The 21634-nt window shown below is 41.4% G+C and overlaps 1 protein-coding gene across 8 annotated transcripts in view; it reads right to left on the bottom strand.

Annotated features, from left to right (window-relative positions):
* Positions 1-21634, bottom strand: part of PAG1 (phosphoprotein membrane anchor with glycosphingolipid microdomains 1) — a 107968-nt gene that overhangs the window by 19272 nt on the left and 67062 nt on the right. The window lies entirely within an intron of this gene.

Genomic DNA, 21634 nt, shown 5'->3' with positions numbered 1-21634 from the left:
GATCAGAGGGAGAGAGTCGAGAGAGACCTACGTGTGAATGTCAGGGGTGAAGTGCAAGATCGAAGCTAGACGTGAGACATCCCACCAGGCACAAGCCAAATGGAGCAAAGAGAATGACCAAGGACAGAAGATGCAGTTAATCTACAGCAAAAGAGCAAGAAATCAGATACCAAAGCTTTGACTGTAGGTTGAAAGAAAGAGGTCAGAAAAGGTTGGAAAAGTACAGTGGCACTTGAACCAGGGGAGGCAACTGCTGAAGACACCAGTTACCTGTGCAAGCATAATAGAGTAATAAATTGGAACAGATTGACAACAGATGAAGCCCTGCATGAGGGAAGCTGAGCAGGCAAGATGTGACTAGCAACCCCTCTCAGCTACTTGAACAGCAAGAGTTTGGCATAAGTGCTAGAGGACCTAGAATCTGCTCAGCATACAAGACAACCAGAAGTAAATATAAATACAATACAAAAAAAGCATGCCTACATTCACCCTCTGTGAACCCTTCTCACAAAGTGCCATCTGAGGGCTTACTCCTACTCTTGAATGCCTCCCAAACAATGAGGCTGAAATAGGATTCACTCGGGCAGTGGTGCCTTTTACACAGGAGAGCTGCTGAAATACTTGAAGCTGGACAAGTACCCTTCAGCTGCCCTGACCAGCCCTGGACAGAAACCTGGCAGAGAGATACACGGAAAATACAACTGCCTAGACTCCCTCTGCTTCCGCTTAGTGAATGCCTGGACACTAAAATGTTAATGTATGCCTAAGAGAATGGACTTCGTAGCTGCTTCAGAGGGTAGCTTTAAAGAGAAATTTATTTGCAATCATAACTATAGAACAACACGCAGCTAATTTCAAAGAGCTCTTAGCTGAGATGGTTAACTCCTGCTTTTACAATGAAAAGTGATATTGTGCTGCCCTCTGGTGAATCTCTCCATTCGGGGACGGGGTTTTGTGGCTCTTGCCAGGGTTATTCAGAGCTGAATGCAAACCTTGCTGGTAAAGATGGAGCTGGCACTGGGTCTTTCATTTGATGGGCTTAAAAAATGTCTTACCTCCACCCCTGGAAGAGTTCCAGACTTGCATAGTTTAACCTTGCAGAGAGACACCGCTGAGACAGAATAACAGTCAATTCTGTTGGGTCAACAGTCAACCAAGAACTGCTGGGTTTTATTTATTTATTTATTTATTTATTTATCTATTTATATTATTTATTTTTTGGTAAGTGATGATCTGTTTAAAATAAAGATTTCTTTGTTGTACCCTTTCCACAGAAATCTCCACATAAGTTGCTGGTGATGCCAAACTATACAAATGAGTAATAGAGAGAGGCCTGGAATACCTGAATAAGAAAAATGGTTATTTCATCTAAGGAAAAATGCAAGCCACAGTTCGTGTTCACCTATCAAAGCCATTATCAGTTCAGAAAACCAATCCTTACACTATAGTGAATAAAATTTCTCCTTCTTGTGGCAACCTTCTCTTGCTTTTTAGACATCAATATTTGCCATTAGTGGAACCTATATGGCAAATAATACCCACAGCCATCTCCTCCAAATGGTACTTAAATGCGCAATTACATTTACAATTTCAAAAAGAAGGATATTTCATTTCATGACCTGCACTTTCATGGTGAATAATGTCTTATTTTTCCTTACAGCTGTTGCGGGAATAAAGCAGAGCTGAGGCAGTTCAGCCCGAGTTGGTGATGATGGGAGTGCAGGACATGCAAGTGCACATTTGCTGCCAAACTGAAGGATAAAAAACTGTATCTAGGTTGAAGCAGTTTTGTGTGTAAGATACAGGGTGCAATTTTAGGGACCACGTGGAGTGACAATTTCAACTAATCAGGAAAAGCTTGGACTGAGATCTGAACTCCTCGGAAGCCTGGGAATGGACAGATTCCAGCGTGCTTTGGGACCAGGATCTCACCTGGGTTTTCTGAGCAAAGACCCACCCAAGCGTACGGCGAAACGCACTGGGGACGCGCTTTGTGGGAGGCAGACGCCATGCCTGGGAGGCCCAGCAAGAGATGGCAGCGTGTCCTCCTCCCACCGCCCTCCCCTTGGCTTCTGGGTTTATAACCATTCGTTTCATGTCCTGCTGCAAACCACACTCAGCCCACGCTTTCCAGAGGGGAAAGAGTGGGAAAAGCCGATGGCTTCACCCCTCTGCTTTTCTTAATGAATTATAGAGGGAGCATAGGCAAGGGGAGAAATTGTTTTGACAACTGAGTGACTTTGAATGTGAGAAGCCAAATACGACAGGACAGGAGAGATTCGGGGAGGGCTGCAGGATCGCGACTCCCTGTCCTGGGCTGTCAGGCTGGATTCGGCTAACCCGGGCACTTCACAGGAGCTTCACGTGCTCGCCTCTGTGCTGAGCTTCGGTTACAGGGCTCCTCCTTGGACTGCTCCGTCTCCTACTGCCCTCTTCTCCCTCCCACTCCTCCTGTTCCCAGTGCTTTCAGTTATCTGCTGCTAAACTGCAAAGCAGATCCATCAGATCACCAGGTTTGGAAGATCCCCCCCACCCCCACAGTTCAAAACTTAGAGGGAGAGGGGAGAGTGGGGAAGAAGGTCATCATTTTTAAAGGAGATTTTTATTGGTCTGGTAGAAATCCCTGAGGGACCTGCGTTAAGTCAGAAAACGGTGAAGGACAAGATATGTGGAACCATGAACTAAGACAGGAGCTGACAAATATGAAACTAATGTCCTGTCATCTACACCCAGCTGCAAACACTGTCATTCAAACACAAAAATGGAACAGAAACTTGGGCTACAACAAACAGGCAGCGGCAGAAACAGTCTGCAGGTGCAAGTAGCATCTGTGGATGCTGATCCTTTTATCTTCTGTTCCTCCAAATCAGAGAATGGTTTGGTTTGGAAGGGATCTTAAAGACCATCTAGTTCCAACCCCCAAATACTGAAAGCAGACTTTATGAGGCTAGAGTCCTACAGGAGACCTAATGAGGTCCTGTTACCTTACTCCCTCTCCAGAAAACTCCCTCTGCAAGTTCAGACCCAGCTCACGCATCAGCGGGTGCAGTGTATCTCCAAGTACCCAAAGACTGAGCATGTCCCTTGTACATGACAACCTCCGGTCACCCTAAAGAAAACTCCTGAAGGAAGGCAGTCCATTACCACAACTCCTGCGCTAATCAAGAGTTCACACCAAACTACACACTTGATTTAGAGAAGAGGGAGGACATGGCAGATGCGCTTTACTCAATCCAGAACTGTTTCCATGTCAGGACTGTTCTCTGCATCCATGGAAACACCATGCGGCTGGTTGGGAAATGACATTTGTGCTCCTGGCATGAGCTTAAGTATTGCACTATGGTGAAATGGGTTAAAATGAACTTAAAGCACCCTTCCTTCACCCAAATAGACTTTCTCTAAACCTCTTGATTTTAAATTGAAACTATTTTGTGACCTTTCCCACCATGTGGCCTCACCATGTTTTAATGCCAGAGGGTCTGAAGGCAGCTCCTGATTGTCTCCTTTCTGTAGCTTGCCAGAGCTGGTGGATTCCTTACAGCATAACCTGATATGGCTTTACACCCAAATTTTGTTACACCATCAGGGCTACATTTGTCCTTGTGTAGGCAAAGTACCTGGGGCAAACTTTTCACAGGTATCTCCTACTGCAGGTCCTGGTTTGGAGCCAGCCTGCAGAAGTTAATAAAAGTTGTGCTCTAAACATTAAGGTTATATCCATAGCAGTAAATTAAACATGTTGGGGATAACTATTGTGTACTGCAGCCTGTTGGCATGGTACAGCCCAAGCCCATACTGTTAAACTTTCTTATGCTCCACAGCATGATAGTTGTATCCAAATTGTCTTCCAGGAGTGGTCCCTGACCAGAGCTAACTCCTGAGATGTGCTTGGGATTAGTTGGGGAAAAAAACATTTTACTGAAGCCAAAATTATGCTTCAGGCTGTTCTAACCTGGTAAAACTGGATCCTTTGTATCTCAGACTGAGAATCTGAAAACAGTGGGTCCTTTTGACCTCAAACCCTTTGTGCCAGAGCTCCTTCTCCCAGTACTCTTCAACCACGGGACGTGACCAGCTTTCTACCCACTCCTGCTCCTCTCACCAGCTCCCAGCTCCTGTCTCTCTCCCAGTTCACACTTCTGTTTGCTGCCTGGGGCAAATACCCCTGCTACAGTTGACAAAACTGTATCAAGATATCAAAATAGCAATAAGCATGTATGAGTACTTAATAACTACAAAGATGCTGACATTTTGTCAAAAAGAGAAAATTCAGATAATTCTCAGGCATTGCTATATTATCATAGATGATGCCATGGAACAGCCTGAATCCACAAACATTATCCCTGCTTTAAATGGGTGCTAGATGCATAAGAGCAATTGCTTCTGGAGACAACAGGTAACGAGACTGCTGTCTGGACTGAGATCCTGCTTGGCAGAACCTCTCCTAACACCACAGTGCCACCAGAATCAAGACTGAGAAGTTTCTCCAAATGCACCGTAAAAAAGTTGTAAGACCAATTTATGTTACTGTTTCTGCATCTGCGTTGCCTTGTTTTGGCTTCCAGCTGTTTATATGTAGATCCAGTACTGAACCACAGATACCTTAAGAACAAGATCAACTTTGTCATGCAGTACCTACTGCAGTTCACTTTCGGGGTTCCTGTGCACTAAATCAGGACAAGTCCTTTCCTACAACAGACTGAATCTCTACTGATGCAGTTGTGTTTTGAGCTGTTCAGCTTGGCAGCACCCATTTAACGAGAACAGTTAAAGGCAGACACATCTTATTCCAAGCAGTGAAGAACTGCTGCAGGAGGCCAGATGTGCACATAATTAAGGTCTGGTCCTGAAAGCCTGATGCTGGAAGGAATTACTGACATGGACTGTGCTGCTGTTGCAGGCTGTCATCAGACAAGCCTTGCAGAGACTGTGCATGCTGTAAGCCTTCAAAATAGTTCATGTTTCTGCTTTGTGAGGCAGCAGACTAATGAGGTTCTGATCTAATTCCCCACTGTATCTACTTTTACAGAAATCATAGCTGGCTTATCAAAGGATGTGTGTGCTTTATAATGCAAAACCAGATCTCAGACAAAACTGAACAGTCCCAAACCACTGGTCACTTTTAACCCCTTCTAAGTCTTAACATCTTCTAAAGAGAAACCAGGTCTCTCTGAAACCATCTATCTGTGCCATTGCAGAAAAACTAAAAAAGGCTTTTGCAGCAGTAAATGCTGACCTACACTGCAGTCTGCATTCATACTCCAATCGAACACATTCATGCTTTGTCAGACCACGTCACCTCAAGATCAACATATTCAAAGTTGACCTGACCTCCTTCCATGCTTTCCTCTCTATTCTTACTAGAATTTTAGCAATTCCACACAAGTCTGCATCGTAGGCTGCCTCTCCTCCTCAGAAAGACATTTGTCAAGTGGGAAGAATCCAGACAGTAGTAGGAACAATTAAAGATGTGAATTCAAGAGCTTGCTTCAAGGCAATGGAGTAGTTTCTATTAAAATGGTGGAGACTTTTAGAAAATAAGGGACGTCACTAGTGAGGTTTTCTTAGCAGACCATAAAACTGGACTTTCAAAGGAAAGTGAGCATAATTGCATGTGAACATGATTATGTCCCAGTGAAACACAGTCTGCATCTTGGGGTTAATACATGTCCATAATTATGTACCTAACTTGTCACATAGCTAGCACATTTATTTCCCACATTCACAGAGTCTGCTCACAAATCTCCACCAAAGGTATCTTCCATCAGGTCCTGAGCAAACAGTTTTTCAAACTAATAACTGAAAGCTCACAAATCCATTCCATGGTGAGCAGTAACACTGCCCCCATTTCACCACCAGCAGTACAAAACCTCCTAGCACAAGCAGGGAAGAGCAGAGCGCGGGGCGCAGCTTGCAAACGCAGAGCACCGGCTGGGCTTGGCCAGCTGCTGAGGAAGAACCCGATAATGAAGCCTCTGTGAAACAGCTCCTAGGAACACCACCACATATTTTCCCCAGGCTTTAGCAGCCAAATAATGACTGTCTTGAATGCGACAGCAGAAAAGCTTTATCTGATGAGTGACCATGCCAAAGATTACAGCTTAATCGTAGCATATTATTCTCTTTCCCACACCCCCACAATATCCCATATTGCTTTCTGGCTGCAGTGAGGTAATTAGACCATGATTACTGCATACTTTAGAGCATATAGAAATGAAAGCTGTCTTTGTGAAGTGTTTTCCAGCTCTGACACAACTACTCCTGATAGCTTTGCTGTTCCTGGAACTAGATGCTATTTCATATTAAACACAGCCTGTTTATAACTGCGCTTTGCTGTTGATATAATTCTACCATGCCAAGTCCCCTTTCAGTCTTTGCAGTGCAACAACATTTTGAGCAACCTTTTTGCAAACTCATGCAATAATAATGGAAACAGAAATTCCCCCAAACCGGGGAAGTGGGTGCACACAGAGATTGCCTCTGTCATCTGGTCTAAAAGACCTCTAAAATCCACGGCAACTATACTTGTTTTCAAACTGGTGTTTGAATCAGGCCCATGAAACACAACAGATTGATAGTACTTTTCCAGAGGCTACTTCCAATTTCCAAAGGACCATGAACTTATAAAAATACAGAAGATTGCAAAATATGCAGCAGCAAAACACAATGCTCTGATTATCCCCAATGAAATGCTGCTGAGGAAGAAGGTTTTTTTAGAAAAAAAAACAAGACTCCTACGTAGAGCTGGATTCAACTTCTGTATGTTTACATCTCAAAAAACAAGCATCTGTTCACCCAGATGCTATCTATGGGATCCCACCTGAGAGATCTCACCTCTGTTCTCATTTCTGTTCTCATCACAGGAGAAGACTAAATGACTTCCACTGATAGTTAACTTTTAGATTGCTAAAATTTTAGTACTTGCAGTGAGATTAACTCTACCTAAACTGAGACATTTGAAAAATGCCTTGTATCCAACTGTCAGGATGTTACAGTCTTTTAATGTGTATTGAGATGCCCAAAATGAAGCACACCAAAATCATTCCAATTCTGAAAAACCTCATCAAAAGAATTTTAAATATAAAAAGCCCAGATTACTCAGTGTCAACACTAGTATATCATCTACAGATACAAAACTCTTGAAGACAGGAGTGTTCCAGGGAAGCTAAGTGGTGGTCCTTGGAGGTAGAGCATAAATTACATCAGAAGGACCTTTTATATTTAAGATTAAATAATCTTGAAGCAAAAGGAATCAGTGAGAACTGAGCTGTGTAATATTCTACAGCAAGAGAGGCAGCAGTCAGTCATTTAACTTAGCAACAGACCAATTATAAGAAAAAAGTGTTCATCTCGTGATATACTTTGTAAAGATGAAGAGCTATTTCAAGCTCAGATTTCTCGTTACTCACTCCAATTGATTCAGTAAAGTGACTGTTAACTTTTTAGCATTAGAAATGTCAACTTTTCTTAAATATTTGATGCATATATGTAGAGCAGTCTTCATCGCTAGAGATAGTCCCTGTCCTGAAGAGTTTACATTTTATCTAGGTAAGACTGAGGCAGCATGTGAGAGAATCTCTGCGTAAATAACTTCTTTTTCATGAAACAAATGTCCAAGACAGAGAAGAATTTGCCGATTTTTGAGGAACTATTCAGCAGAGATAAGAACCGATACCAGGTACCTGGTGTCCCCTGGCAGTGCCACATCTACGTGACCTTCCTTTTCCCCTTCAAGTTGGAAACACAGCCATGTGGTTCTTGAGGGGAGATGCTGCCTCAGCTTCAGTCATCTAAAAATAATCTAAACTGGCTGCCTGTATGCTTGCCTGGTCAGTGAAGACTAAGTTCTGCCTGTGGAGAGAGGGGTACCTTCAAAGGTAGAAGAGATTAGGTATGAACTTCAAAGCTGGACATACATAGTCTTCTCTTATTGATCAGTGAACTTTCAGACAGCTAGAATTAGGAGAGGATATAAGTCACAGACAAAAGCAGGGGATGTTAATGGGTGGTGACCCTCTGGGAAAGGCGATATACAACAGACATGGTTCGAATTCTTGTCTTCAGATGCACTCCTTTGAGTTGACGTTCTTAGTTGACACAACAGAATGGAAAACACAGCTAAGCCTTTGTGCAGTGGGAGCTGCACTGATAGACCAGGTCTTTTCATGACCATAATGTTGCACCATTTCATTGCAATCTCCCTCCAAGACTAGCATTATCATGTAATTTTGCACTTTCAATTGGGAGCAGAGCAGGGGCAAATGAAAACACCTCTTGCTTGGTACAGTCCAGCCTATCCTGCAGCTTCATCTACCCCCTGAGGCACTGGTGTTGCCCCACCTGATAGTTGGAGCAAAGTGGGGTAATGAGACAAAATAAATCCAACTGTTTCTTGCCCCCCACACTAACATCCTGGCACGTGGTACATTGTATCTGCCTGCTCTCCCGCTGTGGAGAGGGAAATACAAATCTCAGGTCTTGATCCTGATGGACTGAGGCAGTAGAAGCTAATGAGAGGTCCTGTGGGAATGATCTATGAGCCGGGTTCCCCACACACACACCCAAACCCCTCACTCCCTCATCATGACACACAGAAAATATCATTATAAGATCTAATGAACTGCAACTAATGTAATTCTGAACAACTTCACAGCTAATGAAAACCAGGTCTTCCCCTTCTTGATTTAATTGAGATGTTTCGTTCATACTCTGTGGAAAATAAACCCTCCATAAAGCTATGTATGAATAAATCCATAAAGATATGCATTTACATATCCAAGATATGCAGTTGCCTGTCACAGTTTTGGGCTCTTTCTCCTGACTGCTGGATATTTAATGGTAGGAAACTATCTGTGAAGGGAAATGGACTTCAGAAAATAAATACTTTCTCATGTTGTTTCAAGGGAAATCTCCAGCCTGAATGTCATCTACTATCGTTTTGCAATCTGAACTTGGTATAAACAGCACATTTCCTCAACATGAATAAATCATGATCCCTAATAAAAATACACCCCTCTTGCACCTAAGCAAGAGTCAGAAGACAGAATTTAGCCTGTAGCTTTTAAACTTGAATTTGTTGAATAACAAATGACTTAAAAACCCCCCTTTTTTCCTCTTCCTCCAGTCTGTTCTTTTTGATGCCTGTTGGTATCAGTTTTTCTACAATTTAAGCATCACTAATGCTGCGAGACTTCCGCTGCCTCTGTGCTTTCCCATGTTACTATCATTGGCACTATTTTAGCAGGAAGCACTACAATATGGATAGCACTGCAGGGAGAAGGATAAATACATCATGCCTGCTGCAAGAAGCTTTGCTACTACTTTGAGTTAAGAGCTGCCAAAGCATGATGACAGAGATGCAATTGCTGGTAGGCAGGACAAGCAGAGCATCACATCACTTCACACAATCAATAACCAGCCTGGCTCTTCTTATTCCAGCTTTCAGTTTTGTGCTGACCCAAATCATTACTTTCTCCCTACAGACCTTGGTCCTGTTAAGGTTTTGAAGGAGAAGAGTAAGATTGGAATTTGATGAAAACCAATACTGGATACAGGATAACTGCTCTCCAGGGACAAGAGAGACAGTCAGAACATACCAGGTAAGAAAAAGAACAGTCTTACACAGGTGATGTATGAGGGGAAGAGCAGACAGCAAGCTTGAAACCTTTGTACAATAGGTCAGTAGTAAGCATGTCTCATTCACACAGCAGCCAAGAAGAGTCTTTCAGCTGAGCAGATGTTGACCACAGCATGCACACACAGACACACACACATACACGTGCACCAGAAGCCTCAGCCCACATCCACGTGCACACACACCACAAAGGCAGCTACTGCCTCCACCCCTGCATGACCAAGAAGCCTCCACCTCTGTCACTGACTCCTCTGGTACCTTCACCCACCCTCTGCCACCTACAAAGACTCTTTCCTCCTTCCACAGCTGCCTTCTCTGCCTTTCTGGAGGCCACGCCGGTGCTGCCACAGCTCACCTCTGCCGCATGGCTCCATGACCTGCCACCAGTTCTCCACCCATCTCAAGGCTTGGTCCTTCTACCAGGGCACTGCCACCCTTGCCACTAGCTGAGTATTTCTCACCCAGGGCAACATTTTTGTTTTAGCACTTTTTTCCCCCTTGAATTACTTTTCTGTAATAATATACCAATCAAACATACTCACACAAACTCATTATAAAATTACCAGTACTGATATCAACATCTATTGATTAGTTTGGTTATGGCCTATTAATATTAGGATGCCTGAGTGGCGAGAAAAGGCAGGACGTGTTAGAAATACAAAGGTCCAATGAGAAGAAATACATGAAAACACTCTCTCAGAAAGAGAATGAAATGATAGGAATGAAATAATAGGACTGGTTACCTAAAATGTGATAAATAACATTAAGTAACATAGAAGACACAAACATATATGTGATGAGATGTCAGCTCAAGAACGTATACAGCTACAATATACCCCCCCTGTTCCTCCAGCAATTTCAACAGCTAGTTACGTTTTACAATTTACCATTACATCACTGTTAAAATGTTCTGTTCAGGTCTTATTTTCCATCACCAAGCAGTCTGGATTTCATCTGCTTTATCTTTATTCTTTGAGAAACTTGCCATGCTCAGGCTTGCTGTAATACCCTCCTGAACGTGGCTCATTTTAAAGGATAACCTAACACTATATCATGAACAAACCTCTTTTTATCCTTTTCCATTGCTTAGGGAGACAGTTTTACTGTAAAGCAATCAGATTCTGCAGAAGGCAACAGTTTAATGGGACAGTTTTCAAAGAAACCATTCACAAATCAAGAGGGTGACCATTAGTTATTGAAAACTGAAACACAGGTTAATTTGATAGCAGAAATAGTAAATTAATTTTTCTTTTTGTTGAAAGATTTTTTTGACTACAATGAACAGCTAGCTAACTGCCTGAAGAGCAAAGGTAATCCAGCTCTGCATTTACTTGGACGTAATATCAAACTGATGTGATACTTTCAGAAAAACAACCATGCCATCCTGTAAAAGAATCCTTTTCAAATTTTCAGCTGACTTGTTACACATGACTGTAGACCTTATTTTGGGGCAGCTGCTAAACTACTTTCTTTGCTATGTATTCCCATGAGTTATTCAACTAACAGGAGAAATATAAGACTTGAGTTTGGCTAGAAGAAAGCAAAAACAACAGAAAGACTCATCACTCTTGAAACCCAGTTTCAAAAGTCGAAAAATAGCAGAAGGGAGCTAACAGATATTATGTGGGCAAAAATGAGAACCAGATTGGTGAAGGAGAATTTATTCTCAAAAAAATCCCTCATTTTGGAATGGTTACACACAGGCATGCACTGACCCAAATAGACCATGGCTCCTATCATTCACTAGTGCATGTAAACAGATAAAATGCTGATGTGCACCAAAAAGGTTTTGGAAAAAAAAAAAGTAAGTAAAATCTGCACGGAAACTGCCAAAAAAAGAAAAAGCACAGCAGATGGTACACAACTGCTAACAGGCAAAGACAGCACTGCTGGCAAACACAGGTGAAGCAAAGGCAAAGCAACAAAATGATGATAGAAAATTCCAGCCCAAACGGATGGAGAAAACAAGCCAGGTACCATAGAATACCTACTGTTGTTTCAGAGGATGGTCGCTTGACCCATTTTAGGATGCCCAACTTATTCCACTGTGTGGGTGCTGCCCAGTGATCAAGCCTCAGGGCCACTGATTTCTCCCTGGTGCAGCTTTCTGACTTGGCTTGATTGCCCAGATTGCTGTTCTGTGGCTCTGCAGATGAGGCTGGAGGGTTGGGAGACCACAGGTCAAACCCACAGCATGTCTCACCAGCTGAGTTACAGAGCACAGCAGAGCAGTAACATGGGCAGCAACTACAGTTTTCTCTCTTTTCTTCCTTTTAGCCCTTCCCTAGTTTTTCCATTTCCCACCACCAGAGTCCCAGGAGGCACTGCAGGTTCAGTGAAATGTCACATGTGACAGGATGGGTAGGAGTCAACCACCCATCATGAGATGTGTGAGATACCCACGTGTGTCTATGTGTGAATGATGCATCTGAGCCTCCTGCATTCCCAAGGGTTACGATGCAATGGAGCCTCACAAGGAATGCAGCTGACCAGCCCCCGGCGATGCCATTTAGTTGCCTAAACACTGGCAGCTGGGACCACTTGAGTTGCCTGAGGACATCCTGGATGTCTATGGAGATATGTCCACGGAGATGGAAAACTTGATGCAGGAACTGCAGGAGATTTGTGCCCTTCTGGAGTGGCAGGTGGCATTTAAAACAGCATTTAATGCCCTCTCTTTAGGCAGATGAAACCTGCATCTGGATGTGGTTGGCCGACATGAAACAGGACCTACAGAAGACTCTCATACTTCTCAAATAGTGATCAGGGACTATAAGAAATGTCCCAGGGCATCTCAAGTGGCATCAGCTTCTAGGAGGGCAGCTGTAGGAGACTCTGGTTGCCACTGACTATAACCGGGCTTGAAGGTGCCTTGCAGGTACTTGTCTAAATTTAGGATTTTTCATTTGCAGTTGAATCTCATACCAGTAACGTCTTGCTTGTTACACAGATGAAAGCATCTTCCTCTACAATCATTTCCTACATAAGGCTGAATGTTCTTAGCACTCAACCTTCTCAGAAAGCCTTAAGGATTTATGCAGGGATGAAACATTTTAGTCTAATATCAGAACACTCTTCTCCAGGCAGAACAATGCCAGAGCATCACACTCCTGCCAGCTGGCAGGACAAAAAAAAATGAATGTCCAGATTTTCAGAAATGTTCACTACCACAGACCCTATAGTGTTTAATTATGTGATGATGCTTAGGACTCTGGGTAGAGAAGAAAACAAGCAAATAAAACCACATGAATCTGGTCATCATATGAATATTTAAGACCCCTCTACTAGAGAATCAATGTGGGGCCTCATATCAGCATCGCATTAAACATCTCTATGCAGCTACAGAATGCAAGTGTAAGCATAAGATTAGCAAACAACCTCTGAAAGACCCATATTCAGGGGAAAAATAATAAAGTTCTTCTCCCTTCATGAGCATTTTTAAACAAAGTGTTAATTTCCCTGTAATTTTTCCCCATTAAAATTTTATGTTACTGCAAAGAGATAGGTATGCAGGGAACTTCTGGTCCAATTCTGTTCCCATTTGCTCTCGTATAATAACTGCAGGCAGAACAGTGTCCTCGCTGTGGGATTACGTGAAACTTGAGCTATCTTTTCATTTAATGCAACATTAATATACACATCTACATGCTAAAATATTAAATCTGCATTAGAGGCAACTATTTGCCCAACTAATTTACATGAAAGTAGAATAAATAATAAAGCCTTTTATTATCCAATTAAAGAGACCATCAACATTTAGAAAGTTACAAGAACACGCAGACACCTTAAGAAAAATACAAAAGCATTCTTGCTGCAACAGAAAGTTTCCAGGCATTTCAAAAACTGTAAGTCAAGTCATAGACTTCTTTTGCAGGCTATTCTTTCTTTGTCTTTAACACTGGTATTCTTCTATGAAAAATAGCTCAGTGTCCTGCAGCTAATGCTCAGCATTAGTTACTATTTTGTGAAAGCTGAAACTAAAATGTCAGCCTTCAGTGTAAATCTGCTGAGATTGAGTCTCTTCACAGAGTAAATCTATTATACTTCAGCAAATAGATGGGATATAAATAAAGTAGGAGCTCTGCAGAGTTTAAAACAGGAATTGCCACTGTATTAACAGGCTTATGGCAATGTTACTTAGAAGTATTTGTTTTAAAGTCTCAGCAGGCTCGTCCTGATGCCTATTGTGTAAAACCATCTGCTGAACAGACAGAATCGATCTCTGAGTGTGTCCTGCTTGGTTTGTAAATTTACCTACTGTGACTAAGTACATAACTCATTATTAAAAACAGTCAGACCTGGTCTTTCCTGAGGGTAAACTAATGTTTCTCATCATCCTTAAAAAAACACACAACAAGAGATAAGGAAGAGGTAAGGCATTTAAATAAGAGACGTTATTTGAAAGGCTTACTCCCGTGGCCTGAATCAACATGCAAACATGGACTCCCAATCATCTTCAGAAGATAATTATAATTCATAATTGGCACTTCTAAAGTGTTTTCACACAGCTGTGCAAATATTGACTAATTAGCCACACCAGAATCCTGTGGGGTAGGTGAGCAGGTACAATAACCCCTTCTTGCATCTGAGCAAATTGCTGGGGAAAAAATCCCCAACCCTTGCTTGCTGAAGGGGCTCAGAAGGTGAGGTTTCCAGTCCCACGCCCCTTGCTGAGCCGACGTTGCTTCCACCACCAATGTGTTACTTGCTCCCCTCTTCTGGAGAGGGGATGAGATGAGCTCTGTGTTAGCAGAGCTCTGGAAATAGTGGCCAAACCTCAGTTCGTTATCCAAAGTCTCGTTAAATAACAGGTCTAGATATTCAAATGCCAAAACAAAGTCCAAGGATTTGATACAAGTACATGCAGTATTTACATGAGGATGGCAGCCTCTTCTGCTGAAGAACACTCCAACAATGATTTACTGCACAATTATGGCTTATTCCCAGAAAGAAAATATTACACAGGTGCTTGTAACTAAATAGTAGAAAAAGAGCTCTACATGTATGGAGTAAGACTCCATTACTTAAAATTCAGAGAAATCTTATTATCCACCGTGCACCCATAATGAAGGGTGAAGAAAGTGTGGAAGTCCCATTGGAGCCTCCAAGAGGTTCTACCTTCATCATGTAATAAAACATAAGGCAAGAACTATCATTAGTCTAGAAGAGGGATCTAAAAACAGAGTGAAGAGCCTTGGAGGCCATAGCATCTAGAAAGTCAAATGCACTACTGGATGTATCCTCCATTAAATCCAGCTCTCCAATTAAATTGTCCTTAGGAAAGCAATGATTAGTCATTAGTGTCTCAGGTTTTCTGGTTTAAACCAGCAAACACTAATGATGGTTTATTTCAGAGCTTTTTTATTAATCACCACATTCGGGAGTGACAAACAGGTCTTTTCCAAATAAATGTATTATCACAAAGTTACAATGCATACAATATATACAATATGAACCATTTCTATTTAGTGTAATCCTGGCTTGTCTATTGAAAACATTGGTTATATGTTGTGTCTAATTTCAGCTACAATCTCTTTAGGGCAAAGATTGTGACCCTGTGGTTTTGTAAAGCCTCATTTACAGTTATAATGGCATATAAATTAAATAAATAAGGAGAAATCATGAACTGTGGGAATTTATTCTGCATTTATCAGGAATTCACAAGTGAGGATTTACATATTTTAAAAATGGATTTTATTAAGGTAAAATCTTGCAGAGATCTGTTTCTTTTCTGGTTTTGGTTGGTTGGTTGGTTGGTTGGTTGGTTTTTAATTGCAAGATGCCTTTTCATTTAACTGCAGCAATTATCTAAGTAAAAATAATAACAGGAAAAATTGAGTTAGTGTGGTGACTGGCTGAATACTGAATTCACTTATTCTTCAGCCTGGTTCATGTGTAACTGCTTCTGAGACAAGCAGGTTTCCTTCCCTGGTAACATGACGGTATTTTAACTACCGCGTTAGTTATCTACTCTGAGCAAGGTTAGACAAAACAAACAGTAGGAATAGAGCAGAACTGGATGCTCTAGTGAGCAAAATTAATCAAAAAACGCCCAAACCAAAGGAGTACAGATTAGGTGGCTTGGGCTGCAATACAATAAGATGGCAAAAAGGTCTCAGAAGGTTTGGAGAATCATGAAACAGTCAAAAAAAAATTAATATTTTATAAATTTGTCACTCCTGGCCATTCATCACCCTACACCCTGGAGCAGGGGCTGGGGGATCATGGCCACAACCACAAACACACTGTTGGAAGTAATATGGCAGAGTCTTAAGCCAAAGACAGTCTATGATAAAGCTCCATCTGTTGTATTATTTTATTGTGCACACGTTTTTTTTTCCTCTTCAGGGGGAAGAGAGCGAAAAAAAAGCTGCAATTTTTATCTCTCTATATAAATATGTTCATGAAAACAAGTGTTCAGCCTGCTCTGAGGCTTTGATGAGCAGCTCAGAGGACCTCAGAAAACTGCTGGGCTCTTGCACCTGGAGCTGGGAAGCTAGTGAAAACACAGGGTGACTTTGGTCTGTAAGAATAAAGGGCGAAGACTGGAGTGAGTGTCTATTTTCAGGTATACCAGTGTTCATCTGTGGTAGGTAAAACACAGCAACGCTGGTAAAATGAGTTGGCTGTTATTAGAAATGTTAATTGTCCTGGCTAGCCTTTTGCCCTTAGGGCCCTGCAACTTCACATGCCTGTAAGGTGAGGGCTCTGGTCCCTACGGCTGGAGCGTGTATTTACAGATGGACATTCTCCATCCTTCAAGATGCCAAGTCCAACTCACTGAACTCATAATTTTTCTCATTTTTTCTTTTTGGTTAACAAAACTAAAACTTGTAAAAGGAACAGCATGTGAGGTCAACTCTGTACACTAGGATAGAAAATGCACCCATTTGCACAGAGTTAATAACAAGTCCTAAAATGGCCATTCACCCTCAAAAGACATTAGCATGTAATAGCGGCTGCTCATCCTCTGAGTGCAGACAAGTGTTGGAAAGAGGTGCTGAGAGGCTTTGTCCTGGAATTACATGTCACTGGTTTAAACATGATGTGAGGAAATTATTTTAATTGCCCATATCAGTCTGGGACTGAAATGGTCCTATACTGGTCGCTGTTTTTGTAGGCGTGATGCAAATGTCATTCTCTGGTCAGGGTGCTGCTTGAGAAGAACATGCACGTACCTGAATGTGTAGGAAGCCTCACCATGAAAAAAAATGAAAGAAAAATCCCCCAGTAAAATAGCTTTGCAAAATGTTATCTAGTAATGATAGGTTTTGACCACAAGTCTTACATATGACAATAGAATTTCTTTCCAGTATGATCACTGAAAGAGCAAGAACTGTTGTTTTTGAGATAAATTTTACAGTACAAATGTCACAAACAGTATTAAAGGCATTCACAACCAGCTCTGGGATTTAAAGAGGAACAAAAAAAGCCAAAATACTTAGACTGTCGTAGGAATGTCGGTGGTGATCACAGTGCTAATGACCATGACAGAAATACAAGATTTTTTTTTAAGCATCATTATCTAGTGGCCTTGAGTGCTAATCAAAACAAGGACTATAATGCCTGCTTTAATGGGGTTTGTCTCAGTAATGCTTCTAAATGGAATAAACTACATTAAACCCAGACAAGCTACAAAGAGAGATAAATGGCAAAACAATACACTGAAAACCTAAAGATTCTTTTAATCTACTATTAACTGAGTTACCATCCATGACATTCACAGTTAAATGCAGTGTTGTAATCCATTTGCTGAATTGAACAACTGAAATAGAAATGTTGCTGTCCTCTTTAAAACAACATATTAAATAAGCCCCAAATTAGCCCCCCCCAGAACAGCTGGTTTGGCAAATAGTGTACTAGAACAGGCTGCATACCTATCTTCTTCTTTAAAACCAATGAAAGCAGCTCCCCTGGAGTTTGTTCCTAAAGTAAACAGAGGGAATCTGTCCCCACTGAGGTAGTCCCACACGTAAGCTGAGCCTTTGCACATCACGAGAAGGATGCCCTGGCACACAAAGGACCTCGCACGCTCCCTCCCCAGCCACTGCCACTCCCCACTGCCCCAGTGCTTCAGGGACGGACACTAAATGATCTCAGCAGGCTTCGGATCATCCTCTTAATGTTTACAGGAAGGGGCAGTGAATGCCAGGAAGATTAATTCGTTGCCATTGTCTTCCTCTTTGTTCTTTTGGCCTTGCACATCTCTCCTCTGCATATACTGGCCCATTGCATAGCCACACTGAATTTCTTCAGCTTGATACACTGGCAGATCAGTTAACTTTTAATCCCTCAAAAGCAATTAAATAGGTTTTCTGATGTATCTGGTATGCTATACCTCTCACACTGAGATGGGAAGATCCTCAGCAACTGAAGAGGTATGCAGACTATAGGATTTTGGGCAGATTCTGCAGGAAGAGGTAACAATTTACAGATAAAATGACAGCCAAGGTATAGAGGTAGTGATACTTTTATGTTCATTTAGAGGGAAGAGTGAAATGTTTCCAGGGGTCCAGTCTTGGAAAGATGGATTAGCTCTTTGTTTATGGTATACACAAATGTAGGATCATGCACCTTATCCTGAGGAAATTTTCAATAAAGGTCTTTAAAAACTGAAGCTGTAGCTTAGGGAACATACAATTCATTCTGTAATAAATGGGTTCCCCCCAGTATTATAGAAAAAAATTCCTATGGTTTGTATTGCTTTTGTAAAACGGATGCTCTCCTGCTCTCAAGGGACGGCAAAAGGTCAGTGGTGTTGAATACACATGATTTATAAAGTACTCTGGGATGAGAGGTGCTGTGTAAATGTAAAATATTACTAGAGCACACTCTCCTTAGTTGACGTACCCTGAAATGCAATTGGCTGTGCCACAAGAGCAGAACTAAGAAACCAAGTGAGTCTGATGATAGCAGATTGTCTAAAGCTACTGACAGTCTATGACAGCGCAAGTATAAATTAACCTCACAGGCAGATTTACCTGATGCTGAAAGTTATTGCTGTTCATCTGGAATAGGTGATACATAGATATGAATTCAAAGACACTGTTACGTAGAAATGACTAAGTAGGCAAAAATCACAGATTACTCTGTACCACAATGAAAAAGTGGCTTCTGAAGCAGCTGTAGGCAGGGGAGCTCCCATGTAGCCCATCCACTTTCTGCAGAAACACTGCCTTACAGAAGTCAGTTCTCAAGTGTGTGCCAGAGATGCTTGGGATGCCACCGTCCTCACGTGCTTTGCAAAGCCACCCTTGGGTAGCACTTTCGGACTCAAAATATGCTTCCTATTTAACCCCGGCTTTGATGAAGGCTTCCAAGTTCTCCTTGCAGATTTGAACCTTGAGATTTGTTCATTTACAGCTATATCCAAAGAGGCTTCCTAAAAACTAGTCTCTTAGTGAACTGAGTGAGAATGAGACAGGCTGGACCAGTGATCCCATCCCCTCTCAGGGAGGCATAAATTATGCTTTCACTCCACTTTTTGGGATTGATTCCAGTTTCTTTCTTACTTCTGGCCACAATGGTCTATACTTTAACACTGAAATAAACAACCAGTTTGAAGTAGATTTTAAAGTATTTTAACAGCTGGGGCAATGACATTATTACTCCACTTTACTGTAAATGGAAAAACTCCCATTCCCCCTCCCAAAGAAAGACAGAGATTGCAGATCATATTCTGAATTCTTTTGAAAACCTAGGCCAAAAGATTGCACTAGCACAGTCTGTTCCCCTTCACATTATTATTCCCACTCTTACAGATTCTTTTATCTAATTCCCTTCCTCCCTGAAGTTTACACTGTCACTCCAAACATTTTTCAACTGCACTTCTCTTCCCTCCTCTTAAATTTCCTATCTCTCATCAGCCATTTAAAACCCTTCTTCAAATAGTGCTATTTTCCTTTGGAAAAACGATACTGTGAATTCAGCACTACAAAGTAATCTGTTCCTACCTTTTTTCCTGTGCTAAACCAAGGCATTTTAGATCCTGGTTTCTGGGGGTGGAAAAAAAAAAAAAAAAAGCACAATACAGCACTTTAGCAAAAGTATATGAGCTTCTTTCTTCTAAAGGGAAAAGACGAAGTTCTTACTTTTGAATGTATTAATTATTTCCCATGAAAACTGATAAATCTGTCTAGGAGGTAAAGAAGATTTGGATTATCTATATTCAAGAGAATAGTTACATGAAGTTATTTCATAAAATTATTGATTTTCTAGCAACAGAAGTTTTATTCAAGGATAATTTCAAAGTTATTCTCATCTATGCAAAACACTTCTTATCCACACAAAAAAGGCTCTTAATTTCCTCTATACTGAAAAAAATGCTATTGTATTTTTCTCTTCACTGATGACTTAAGTATTTGGTTTCTTCTACTTTCTTTGGATAATTTTTACTCTTAATAGATTTACTCATTTGGCTGCAGCTAAATTGCTGTAGTAATGGCAGACAATGACACTCACAGGCTACAGTATACATGATTAATCTGTGCTCCAATTGAAAACATTTATCATCTGGGGGCTACTCTTCCTGCTTATTATTTTGCTTGTGTTTCCAGTTCTCCTTTACTAACAAGAATGACAAAAATCACTATGGGTTTTTAACCTAGGGAATGACATTTTTAGCTCTGAGGCCTATGTGTAAATGTAAATTTCCAGCTGTTAGAACAAAGAAATAGCAAATGTGAGGCAGATGTTAATATACTACCCATTGTTGATAATACAAGCAAAAATCAACTTTAAAAAATCCCCCAGCTATTCCAGTAATGAAAGCTTACTTGCTTGGGCATGTACATAGACCTGTGCCTACAGAAATAAAATCTAACCAGTTTCTCACAATCCATGGTGTCTAGTCAAATCCTCTGTATTGTTTATTCCTCTGCTGGTATTAACAATCCATGGGCTAGAACATATAGCCAATGAAATAATCTCCAGATGTTTCTTCTGCTTAGCAATCTGGTGAACATCCAAAGACCATTTAGGGACTCTACTTCTTAGCATCTACTGCACGATAAAGTCAAGTGGTATCTGGAGGATTCTGTATCCTGTGCTATAGCACTATTTTTCAGGACCATACTCAACACCCAAAGTTAAGACCAATGTCTGGTTTCTATCAAGTACCACTTGACCATAGGTCTTCAAGCACTTATGAAGCCAGTGTAGGCAGAGGTAATGAGCAACAGCTATGAGCCCCCTAAGAACTCTGCTTTCCTTTGAATCCACCAACTGAAAAACTCACAGCACATCTGTGAATGAAGTAAGGTGTTTCTTGCTGTATCTAGTATCTCTGTTGCTTTTACCATCTTCTAACCCTTGGAAACTTATGAATCAACTGTCCTGGCATGGTGAACACAAGTCAAGGCCAGAGGCATGGAGGAACATGGACACTCAGAGTGTACTTATGGTTTAGACTCTCCTCCAGGGTCTTCAGCCTCTCTCTAGCTCTCACCGTCTCACATCTCTCACCATCTCATCTCTCTCATCTCGCATCATACCTCCCATGGACCTTAGATCCCCATGAATCCTGAAAGTCCTTCTGATGTTAATACGGCAGCGACTTCTGATTGTCTTGTGTCAGGAACATTTGTGTTTGTAATACATTTCACACTAGGCAATTCATTAAGGGCTCTGTTTTGATTACCAAAACGTGTGAAAACAATTTTGTATCTCATCTATACAGGGTCACTTCTATGTCAGCTTGTTTTTGACTGTGACAGTCTTTTCCCATCCTACAGGCAAAACAGTGTTTACATTTGGTTAGTTAAAATATTTACATTGCACATTCAAATGACGTGTTTTCCCAGTAACAGAGCTCTCTGTGGTATTTCCTCCTGTACCTACTATGCAGCAGAAATAGATGATTAAGATGAATATTCCGGGTGTCTAAACAAGCAGATTAAGGAAATAAGCAGCACAGCTATACTATACTAACACTGCTGGACTTTGTAATATCCATGCAGGCTGTGTAATCTGCCTAGCGCTGCATGAAAGCCTGTCTTTCAG

Source organism: Tyto alba, unplaced genomic scaffold (assembly GCF_018691265.1).
Source record: "Tyto alba isolate M040663 unplaced genomic scaffold, T.alba_DEE_v4.0 Super-Scaffold_9, whole genome shotgun sequence".
NCBI lineage: Eukaryota > Metazoa > Chordata > Aves > Strigiformes > Tytonidae > Tyto > Tyto alba.
This window is presented reverse-complemented; position numbering and strand designations above follow the sequence as displayed.